This window comes from Sminthopsis crassicaudata, chromosome 4, assembly GCF_048593235.1.
Source record: "Sminthopsis crassicaudata isolate SCR6 chromosome 4, ASM4859323v1, whole genome shotgun sequence".
NCBI classification, from domain to species: domain Eukaryota; kingdom Metazoa; phylum Chordata; class Mammalia; order Dasyuromorphia; family Dasyuridae; genus Sminthopsis; species Sminthopsis crassicaudata.
In genome coordinates, this window is record NC_133620.1 from 91,245,242 (window position 1) to 91,257,861 (window position 12,620).

Genomic DNA, 12,620 nt, shown 5'->3' on the forward strand with positions numbered 1-12,620 from the left:
GATATAAGCCCAGTAACTACTAGGCTTTTTGAATTTCAAAATCAGTATCTCAGTATTGGAAGAGACTTTAGAGGCAATGTAGAACAAATAACATCTAAAGAAGCATTTTTTCTACAGCTTGTCTCATAAATTGTTATCCACTCTTTGCTAGATGAATATCAAATATCATGAGAGAGAGCACTTCATTAAAGATTTCCTTCAAAGATAACATGAAGATATTATTTAGATTGTAGAAAGATAATAGCTTTTCATAGACCTAGAGAGGAAGCACATGCAGCCCTGGAGACTTCTCAGTGGATATAGTACTCCCAGTCTGGGTCCAGCAATGGATAACAATTGAACTTTCTCCTAGGCAAGAGTTCAGACCCAACTTTCCAAGCAGTTTGTGGCTTCTGGAACCTAGCCAGAAACAGCAGCCCTGGGGCATTTCAGGTAGGTTCAGTAAAGCTGCATTGCCCTAGAACCATTTGCAGTAGAAAAGCCCTATGTAACAATCTAATTTGAGAGTCCCTAAAGCCCATGGAGGAAGTCCAGCACAAGAGTATCCTTTGAGCCAAGCAGCAGTGAAAAAGGAATCCAAATGAAGTCTACAGTATATGAGATACCAGAATTCTGTGGTAATATGGAAAGCCCAGACAGTTTAAAAACTGAGCAGCTCTAGAGTTCCTTTAAGGAAGTACCTAGTTTACTATACTATACTCAGGACCAAACAAGCCCTTTGTTTTAGCCACAGAAACTATAAAAGTATTTGGGAAAAATAAAATAATAAATATAAAATGAAAAGGCTAGGGAAGAAAGAATGGCAAAGAAAATAAAGATTTAAAACTAAAGAGTGAAAAATCTTATTCAAGAACTGAATATCCCAAAAATGAAAATGGTCAGATACAAAACAATTCAATAAGTGATAAGAAATATTAAATCAAATCAAAAAGATTTTAAAAATGAAAGAAAACTAATATCAAAAACATGAAACCTAGAAAACAAGTCAAGGAAACTTATTCTAAGAATTATTGAACCATTTGCAAATAATAATTTTAGAAAACTAAATACAATATTTAAAGAATTAATAAATGAAATTTACCCAGAACTCTTAGTGGACATAGTGATAAAAACAAAAACAAAAACAATTCACCAGTCACCTCTGGAAATAAAGTTCTAAATGAAAATTTTCGGGAACATGATAACCAAATTCCAGAACTTCCTAAAAAAAATTCTAATTAAACAAAAAGAAGTTCAGATATCAAGGAATGACAATGACAAAACAACAACAATAAAAATAGCAAACATTTATATAGTGCTTGCCATGTGCAAGATCTCATGTTAATTGCCTTACAATGATTATCTCATTTGATTCTTGCAATAACGCTGGAAGGTTGGTACTACTATTATCTGCATTTTACAAATGAGGAAAGTCAACCAAAATCTATAGCTAATTAGTGTCTGAGACTGTCTTTCTTATTCCAGGGCAGCTAGGTAGTACAGTGGATACCAGGCCTGAAATCGGATAGATTCCTCTCCCTGAGTTCAAATCTGTCCTCTTACTAGCACTGTGATCCCAAAAAAGTCACCCATTTGTCTCAGGTCTCATCTATAAAATGAGTTGGAGAAGAAAATAGCAAACCATTTCAGTTTTGTTGCCAAGAAAATCTCAAATGGCACTTTGAAGAGTCAGACATGGCCAAAAAGAAAAATGAACAACAATTAAAAAAAAAATAATTTCTTGGCTCCAGGTCTGGCACTCTGTCATCTGGCTGCCCTGAATCACATAAGCCTTGATAATATCCACATAAAGAAGAAGAGAACTTGAACTCTAACATTGAAAAAGACAATAAATAAAGTTTTACATATCTGTCAAGAATAATTATAATCCTACAGGTAAAAAGTAGAAATTTAACAGAATTAAGGAATTCCTAGGATTACTGAAGAAAAGGTCAGAAGTGATAGACATTGTATCAAAATGGAAATGTAAGCACCAATATACTATGGTACACTTATTTGTATAATTGAAAGGGAATATGTAGAGATGAACTGTTTAGTTGCCTTTAGTTTACTCTTTTATTTATAATGGTCATAGAAAAAGAATATAAGAATTTGTGGGGTTTTTATTCTCTTTTAATGATCTAAGAAAATAAACAAACAAAAAAAATGGAATTAACCAAGTCTATGGTGGAGAAGAAAGGAGGAAGACAATTACAATTATAATTATTTAATAGAGGTACATAAGATGAAGAAATCATGGAGGAAGGCATAAGGGTAGATATCACATCCTAGGAAATTTACCTTCAAGTGAAAAAAAACAAAAGACGGAACAAAATTTGGTAAACAAGCAAGCATTCTCCATATAGGCAAAAACTGAGTTGGTTAGAAATACAGAAAACTAGGAAGAGATAGAGAAAAGGGAAGTATAGAAACATGGAAGAGAAGAATAAGTAAGAGAATAAGAAAAGGGAATAAGAAAGACAAATGAATGTTAGAGGGAAAAATATGAAGAGATACTAAAAGTAAAAACAAGAAATTTCCTTGGATGAGGGGAGACAATAAAGAAAAATGCTGTATCAGAAAGGAAACAGGCTATTTCACTTATAAGACCAAAAGAGTTAAGCGAAATTCTTTTCTCCCATCACCTCCTTCTTATAAAGTGGGAGAAAACAGAAAAAAATAAAATAAAATATGAGTACAGAATCGAGGGAAATTTGCAATTAAAAATCATAACTATAAGTGTGAATAGGATGTCACCCCTAAAACAGAAGAAAGCAGAAAACAGATTATATCCTTTTCTAGACTACACTTAAAACACCAAGATTCATAGTAAAATAAAGGACTAGAGTAAAATCTATTATGCTTCAGTTTAATTTCCCCCTTCCCCCAAAAAAGCAGCAGTACCAATCATGCTATCACTTAAGGGTATGATAAATCTTTATTGTTCTTATTGAATTGTTCAGTCTTGTTAAAGTCTTTGTAACCCTATTTATTAGAACAATATTTCCATTACTATATACAATGTTTTCTTGGTTCTACTCATCTTGCTCTTCATTATGTTGAGCAAAACCATCCATGTTTTTATAAGATTATTAAATTCATCATTTTTTATGGCATACTAGTATTCCATCACAATTATATTCCACAACTTGTTCAACCATTACCTCATTGGTGGATTTTCTCACAATTTCCACCACAGAGAGAGTTTGCTATATATATTTTAGAACATATAGGTTCTTTTCCTTTTCCCCTAATCATCTTTGGAAATATACCTAATAGTGGTATTGTTAAATCAAATGGTATAAATAGTTTAATAACTCTTTGGGCATAATTCTAGATTGTTTTGCAAAGTGGTTGAATCAGGTCACAATTCTACCAATAATGAATTAGTGTTCCAGTTTTTCCATATCCCTGTCAACATATGTTGCTTTCCTTTTAAATCATTTTAGCCAATCTGAGATCATAAAATATCTCAAATTTGCTTTAATTTGCATTTCTCTAATCAGTAATGATTTAAAGTATTTTTAAATAACTATAAATTATCTTTATTTCTTTATCCAAAAACTTCCTATTCATATTGTTCAACCATTTATCCATTGGGGAATGATTTGTATGTTACAGATTTTTACAAAGATCTTTACATATCTGAAATGAGATCTTTATTTGAAAAACTTCCTAGAAAGTTTCCTACAATTTTCTATTTTACTTTGTAACTTGTTTACATTGTTAATTTTTTACAAAAGCTTTTAAAATTTGATATAATTGAAATTATTAATTTTATACTTCATTTTGCTCTTCTCTTGTTTATTCATAAATTATTTGCTATCCCTTAGTCTAATAAATAATACGTTCCATGTTCTTCAAATTTTTTTTAGGTCATATAACCATTTCACCCTTATCTTGGTTAATAGTATAATATATGCTCATTTTCTGATTTACTATTTTATAGTTTTCCCCATTTTTCAACCAATTAATGAATTTCTATGCCAAAATCTTAAATCTTTATACTTGTCAAACATAGGGTTACAATATTTATTTGCTGCTATAAATTGTGTCTATTCTGTTTCTCAGCACTTTCATCAAATTAATGAATTAAGCATACAATTAAAATAACTAACAATAGCATATCCAAAAGAACCTCAAATTAATAACATACAAAAATACTGAAATTAAAAGAAATTAATATAACAAAGCAGAAAAATATTAGATTTAAAATAAATCTAGAAGTATCTTTAAGCTAATAAGACAGATAAACAATTAACTAATCTGATTTCTAAAAGAGAGAAAATACAAATTATCTATGTCAAAAGATGAACAAGAAAATTCACAATATTTAAAGAATAGATAATGAAAATTACTAGAAACCATATGTTAGCAATGCTGATAATAAAGAAAAGAAATAAATTAATGCAAAAAATAATAAAATACTCCAATATGGAAAACAAGAAACAGACTAATTAAATAATCAACCTCAGAAAATTAAATTTACCAAGCCATAAATGAATTCCCCAAGAAAAATGTCTAATATCAGATAGATTTACAAGAGAATTTTGTTAAATATTCAAGGAACAAGTAAGAAGGATTTTTAAATTTTTTTCATATCAAAAGACAAAGGAGAGAACAATATTTGTAAACCAATATCTCTAATGCATGTTGAAACAAAAGTTTTAAATTGATTGTTACCAAGTAGGCTAAGAATATATGAAAATATTATATACTTTAATATTATGCTGGGTTTATATAAGTAATGTTCAAGATTAGAATAAACAAAAATATAAAACTATGATAATACTACAAAGATGTATAAATACAATTATATCAATATATGATTTTTAAAAACTACCTTTTTTTCACAAAATCCAAGTTTGCTTTCTATTTTCTTAAAACTGTAAATCTAGAAATTAATCACTGATGTTTTCTTATTGAAGTTTAAAAAAAAAATTATCTAAATCCAAGATCAAATACAATGTGTAATAAAGAAAAGTTAGAAGTCTTTACAATAAGATCAAGAGTAAGCAAAAGGGCATTATCAGCATTATTCTTTAATATGGTGGTAGACATACTAATTAAAATAATAAGATAAGAGATATCCTTTTTGTTGCTCTATTTTATTATAATTATGTTGGCTATGGAAACAAATATTGACAAGTTATACTTTCTGTTTGTTTCATTTTCTATTCTTTAAGTTATACAGAATGTGAATTTCTGACTAGAGTTATTGTGGTATTAAGACTTTATATATAGAAGGGAAGTAATAAACTGGGAAAACATTTTTACAGTCAAAGGTTCAGATAAAGGCCTCATTTCCAAAATATATAGAGAATTGACTCTAATATATAAGAAATCAAGCCAATCTCCAATTGATAAATGGTCAAAGAATATGAACAGACAATTTTCAGATGATGAAATTGAAACTATATCCACTCATATGAAAAGATGCTCCAAATAATTAATAATCAGAGAAATGCAAATTAAGACAACTCTGAGATACCACTACACACCTGTCAGATTGGCTAGAATGACAGGGAAAGGTAATGCAGAATGTTGGAGGGGATATGGGAAAGCAGGGACACTGATTCATTGTTGGTGGAACTGTGAATACATCCAGCCATTCTGGAGAGCAATTTGAAACTATGCTCAAAAGTTATCAAACTGTGCATACCCTTTGATCCAGCAGCGTTGCTACTGGGCTTATATTCCAAAGAGATCTTAAAGAAGGGAAAGGGACCTGTATGTGCAAGAATGTTTGTGGCAGTCCTCTTTGTGGTGGCCAGAAACTGGAAACTACGTGGATGTCCATCAATTGTAGAATGGCTGAATAAATTGTGGTATATGAATTTATGGAATATTATGTAAGAAATGACCCACAGGATGATTTCAGAAAGGCCTGGAGAGACTTACATGAGCTGATGCTGAGTGAAATGAATAGGACCAGGAGATCATTATATACTTCAACAAAAATACTGTATGATGATCAGTTCTGATGGATGTGGCCTCTCCAACAATGAGATGAACCAGATCATTTCCAATAGAGCAGTAATGAACTGAACCAGCTATACCCAGTGAAAGAACTCTGGGAGATGATGATGAACCACTACATAGAATTCCCAATCCCTTTAATTTTGTCTGCCTCCATTTGGGATTTCCTTCACAGGCTAAATGTACACTATTTCAAAGTCCGATTCTTTTTGTTCAGCAAAACAACTGTTTGGTCATGTATACATATATTGTATTTAATTTATACTCTAACATATTTAACATGTATTGGTCCACCTGCCATTTGGGAGGGGGGAGAGGGAAGGAGGGGGAAAATTGGAACAAATGGTTTGGTAATTGTCATTGTTGTAAAATAACCCATGCAAGGGCAGCTAGATGGTGCAGTGGATAGAGCACCAGCCTTGAATTTAGGAGGACCCGAGTTCAAATCTGGTCTCAGACACTTAACACTTCCTAGCTGTATGACTAGCAAGTCACTTAACCCCAGCCTCAGGTGGAAAAAAAAATTACCCATGCAAATATCTGGTAAATAAAAACTATTATAAAAAAAAAAAAAAAGACTTTATATATAATGTATCTGTCTATATACATATACGTACATATGTATATTTATTCAAACTCACATACATACATATAGTAATATAAATTAGTCACAATATCCAGCCTCAATCTCACTATCATATCCACAAAAATAGCATAAGATTTTGCCGAACATTTTGCTAAAATCTAGGTAAATGCAAGCATTTTCTTTTCTATCTGTAGTTATTCTAGCATTTGTTCTGGATGAAACTATGCTAACTCTTTCAGATTTCTATTCTTTCTTTTTTTCAGTGTTTCCACATTGAATATTTAAAAATATATTGTCAAAGTTTTTCCAGAATTGAAGTCAATTTCATTGACAAACTCCATCTAATTTCAACTTGTGAATGAATGTAGTCCTAGATCACATCTTCAGTTCTTTGCAGTCTTTCAAATATAGTCATCCGTGCCTTTTCAATCATATCTGCTAATTTTTTTTATATCTTTGATGTGTTTTTCCCAACAACTGGAGCAAATTAATGGCCAGAATGCTAAACTTGGAGTCAAGAAGTTCTGAGTTCAAATGTGGCCTCAGATACTTATTAGCTATATGACTCTGGATAAGTCACAACTTTTGTTTGTCTCAATAAATGGAAATGATAATAGCACCTAACTCTCAAGGTTGCTGTGATTATAAACATCAAATAAGATAATATTCATAAAGTGACAAAGATCACCAGATGATGAAGACAGGAGAGCAATTACTAGTTTGTAAGGTGCAAGGTCCATGTTATGAAATCACAATGGCATTCTTTTTTGCCAAAAGGTATATTTATTCTAAGAAAATGTCACAGACAAAATCCAAAGGTGATTTTTAGACCTGATTTTGAGAAGAGTGACCTTTTCTATCTCTGAGGGAGAAAGGGGAAATAAAGGTAGGATCTAGGAAGTGACAAAGATGTGTAATAAGATATTGACATTGTCATAAATAGGCTAATAGGACAGTCTAGGAGAACTATCTTTTTCTATGCAATTATGGCTAATGGAGTTTACATTTTGACTGTCTTAAGCATGGTAATAAGACAATCTGGGACAGCTGACCCTTTTGTGTACTGATTATGGTTAATAATATGAGAATGATGGACTCATTTTAGCATTTCCTGACAAGGAAAGGAAATAAGCTGATTTTAGAATTCACCTCAAAATTGCTTTGCACTGTGCCTAGGAAAGAGTAGACTCTGTATAAATATTCATTCCCTTTCCACTCCAACACAATACCACACTTCCATACTCTAAAACAATTATATTTTAATAACAAAAGAAAAAGCAACACACTTCGTGTAATTTCTGAGTTGTGATTATATTTGGAGCCAGGACCATATAATAAAATTCTAATCTACTAGATGGTCCAGATATTTCTCTTTTTCCTCTCTCTTTCTAAAAATACTATGACTTTTAAGTTCTCAAAAGCTATGGCAGAGGAGTGTAATCTATGACAGGTTATACCAGTCAGAAAAGCTTTCAGTACAGGCAAGCTAAAAACAGTGTGACTATTGAATCAGAATCAGCCTATCTAAATTTGAAAAGATTTATCACCAAGTGGTTGGCCATGAGAAGACAAATTTCTATGGCCTCAGCTACTGAAAAAGACCTTCTACTAGGAAGAAGAGAGGAGAGAGAGAAAACACACAAGGGTCAAATCACAGCTCATTGAAATGTTTAGTTGAAGCAAGTTTTTTTTGGCAGTAACTGTTGTAAAGACAAGTGGTAGAAAAAATATTGGCTAAGGTCATAATGGATAGGATATAAAATATATTTGAGGAAATACCCAAATTAAGCCTAAAAGTCTAATTTGTATGGGAGACTGTTTTTATCCCTAAGTCATGGTGTCATGTTAATGTGGATTTAGTCTCTTTCCTTGTCAGGAAGAAGCCCATCTGGCATGACCAGTTCCCAAACTATCCTGTTTGCATACAGTGATTGTAAGGATGGAACCCTTTATCAACTTCCTATGTCTATCATTGTGCATCTTTAAGTAACCTTTGAGATATTGATCTGGTCTGGGACCAGGTGTTCCATATGACTCTTCTTTGATCCCTCCCTCTGAGCTCCCTAGCACTTGCCCTCCTCCTCTGAGAAACCCCCAAGGCTATATTTCCCTTATAAAAGATCTGCTCATTATGAAGATTTTTGCTAAGCCCTTCTCTGAATGAACCCCACTATGAGCTACTGTTTCTCTCCCCCTCACAGTATCTTCCCTCTAATTCCCTCTCCTTACTATAACTAACTCTGATTAATCTGCTCAATGCCATACTCAGGCCTCATGGCATATTCCTTTAATGGATTCTTCCAAATTCCTTTCTTTGGTAACTCTTGCTCCCCCAATTCTATTCCATGTGTGTCACTCCTGGTGCCTATTTTACCTCTTATTTTGTCTGTAAGCTCTTTCCCTAAAGAAAATGGCCACTGTGAATTTGTCGCATGTTTATTTCAAACTAGGAATTGCTACCCTGACTTCATCAATGTGAATTCAAATTTTCTAGGAAGGCTTCTTAGTTCCCCAAAAAACATCCCTTTAAACTTGCTAATACCTGAATCTCTAATCCAAGAGACTTATTTGGGCTTTCAACTCTTCTCTCTCCTCCAGCTCAAGGAACCTGCCATCACTATGAATGACACTGAGACCATAAGAACTAGTAAATTCATTACAAATTGACTTGTTTAATGTAAGTAGATGGTTAGATATATCCTTCATCCTGGGAAAGCCACAATTCTTAAGTCTAAAATTTAAGAGAAAAAAAGGTCAAGATATACAAGACAACTCAAGATGTCATTTTTGCCTTTAGATTCATAATCTATTTGGTGGCAAAACTCCAGGCTTAGATTTGATGTGATTCTTTTGACTATGCAAAGAAAAATGACGCAATCTGAGATAACATGCAATGAGCTGGAGAAAAACCACTCCAATATTTTTGAAAGGAAAACTCCAAATGGGCCCATGAAGAGTCAGATATGACTGTAAATGACTGAATAACAATAAAGCAGCCCAAATTTGGCAGCTGACTTTACTTCAAATGTTTGATTCTTTGGCTCCAATAAACAGCTTTTATCTTATTTCCTGAGTTTATCTTTAATAAACCAGGCCAGGCCTGAACCAGGATTTTCTTTTAACAATTTGAAAGCAAAAGTGAGTGCTGGCAAAAAGAAGGAATAAAAGCACTATGAGATGGTGTTTATCCAAGAAGATAATTTCCAATTTTTCATCAGAACATAAATATGTGATGTAAAAACTTTTTAAAATTGACTCATTTAAAAAACTACTAGAATGAAATAAAACAAATAATTAAATACAAAATATATAAAAATTAATTATAGAGAACACTAACCACCGGAAACCATAAAAGTCCTGATTAAAAGCAGAAAGCAAAGTTATGAATATCCCTGAAAAGGTTAATCTCGATATGTTTTTGGACAAACACAATTGACTAAGAATTGACTGAGTCTGACCTAGTTTCAATTCCCAGGCCAATGAATTGTCTGGGCTGACCAGACTTTGTCACTCTGGCCTCTGATCTCTATTCTCCCTAACTTTCTTTCTCCCCCCCCCCCCCCAGATTCCCAAGCTTTCTTTAAGGACTTCTGCATGGTAATAAAACCGATAATCTGGCAAATCTGAGATACCCAATCTCTCCCCACCTGCAACCTAGTCATTCTCTTTGCTTTGGTACTCTATGTCAAAACTTAAATTATGGGTCTGGCTCACAGATGGGGTCATGTAATTGATTGTTGGGGGTGGCAAAAAATTTGGCAACAGTAAAAGGTTTCTGAATAATGACCAAAAATTTATTCAAAATCAAACATGTAATGAATCTGAGGAGTTTCTGGCAGTGTTTGCCTTGTTGCATTATTGGATTTCACTACAGCCTTAGTTCTAAGCATGCATGAATGCTGCCAGAAATGCTTTGGCTCAGATTTGAGACAAGATGGCATAAAATTTCTTGGGCAAAAAGGGATCACAAGTGGGAAAAGTTTAAGAAACCTTGCCCTGTAAAAAGCCTATTCCCAGCTTTTTACTTAAGTTCTCCTGTACCTGATTTAAGACCTTCATTTTGTTACACTGATTTTTTTCATTAAAAATTTCAAGTTGACACATTTTTAAAAAATGTTCTGTTTATTAAAAAAAAAATAGAAGACAGAAAATGAAAATATAACAAAACAAAACAGAATATTGTCATGTGCCCATCAGAATGTCAGGAAGGATTCAAAATCTATAACAATGAATTTCCAGTTCAAGAAAGGATATATAATAATAGAAGAAATTGTACTCATGTGTGTCCATCTTTTCTTTCCTTCCTTGTAGATTGTTCTGAAGGAGTATAGCTCCTTCAGAGTAGTAGACCTTGGAGTGCTTTTGTTCTAACAATCTGTCAGTGATTCTAAACACTTCTGGCTTTGGAATCTGTGATCCCGAGATCCCCTCTCAACCTTGGAGTGCTAATGTTCTAACAACCTGTCTGTCAATGATTCTAAAAATCTTTTGGCCTAAGAATATAATAATATTTCTTCCCTTAGACTTTAGGGAAGATATATTAGGGATCCCGAGGCCTTCTGACCATAGAATGCTGTAGTTGTCTGTCAATGATTTTTAAGTCTTCTGGCTTTAAGATAGTCCTAGGTCAGTGATAAGCAAATTCTTGAGAACACTCCTCAATTCTACCTCTATGTCATAAAATTAGCATATCAGTGACATGAAGAACTGGATAAAGTTGTCTCCTTTCTCCAGATTCCTTTGCTAAATTCATTGGAATTTTTCCTGCTTCAATTGACATTACAATTACAATAAATTTTGTCCCTTGACTTGGATATGGGTTCAAGCCTGCAAATTATTTTGAGATATCTTGGAATTATGGTCTGCAACCCCCAACCTTTTGGGATCCCTTGCTAACTAACTTCAACAGTTCTTTTGTTCTCTGCCAAACACTTTTTTTACTTAATTCTTTTTTTTTTTTTTCTTTCACCCCCCCCCCCACCTCTGCCAAGCAGGCTATAGTTAATCACAGATATCTGGTACACACACACACACACACATACACACAATCAGCTCTCAGTGGCGAGGCCTGGGTGAGTGAATCCAGAACTCACAACTCTTTTCTCTTGAATTCCTACAGGTCTTTGATTTGAGGTTTGGTTATTTGATGTTGAGTGATAACTTGGTCTGCTCTGTCAGGTTAAAAAAAAAAAAAAAAGATGGCTGCATATGTGCTGATGAAATTCTAGATATTAAGGTAGGCTTTAGCAGAGAAAGCTAGAAGCACTGATAACTTCTTCCAAAGGCAATCAGGGAAGGGCACTGATGGAATTATCTCAACCTAAAATGGGCCCTTTCTTCTTAAATAGACCATTTGTTCAAGTGGACTTTTGATTACACTTCTACCCCAGGTGGGGGACTCTAGAAACCTCACCTTTACTATATCCAATCAGAAAGCTGAAATATGAGGTGGAACCTGAGGTTATTTCACCTATAAAAAATCTGTTCATACTATAGATCTTTGCCAACTTCTCTGTGAATTCAGCCTACCCCTCAACTTAGCTTATGCATTGTGAGTTTCACTAGAAATTTTGCTTTTCCCTTTGTGAATACTAAAACTCATTTCCTTGCTGTGTCCTCTTGGAATTTATCTTATTCTTTCTGTGCCTACACATTCTTTTGGGATGACTTGAGACACTGGCCTGTAACTGCAATATATTTTGGGGGTTTCATCCCATGCTACAGAATTTTGGTGGCTAATCCCATCATTATGATGACTTGTTATGAAAAGAGCCTGACTGAACCATGTAACCTCAATATGACTACTCTGACAGATCCCAAAAGGATGTCTGGAATTCATGCTTGCAAGCACTTAGAAAATGGGCAAAATTGAACTTTTAGCCACAGTGGGATTTCTTTTTTGAGTTTACTCTTTTGCTGTCCCAAAGATGGAGGGCTCTGAATTAGAATGCCATGGCCATTTCCCAGTGGTTCTCCCTCTTAAAAAAAAAAAAAAAAAAAAAAAAAAAAAAGCAAGCAGCTTTTTCCCCCTTGTTCCTTAGTCCCCAAGCCTGAGGAGAAGAGTGTGGAGGCCTCT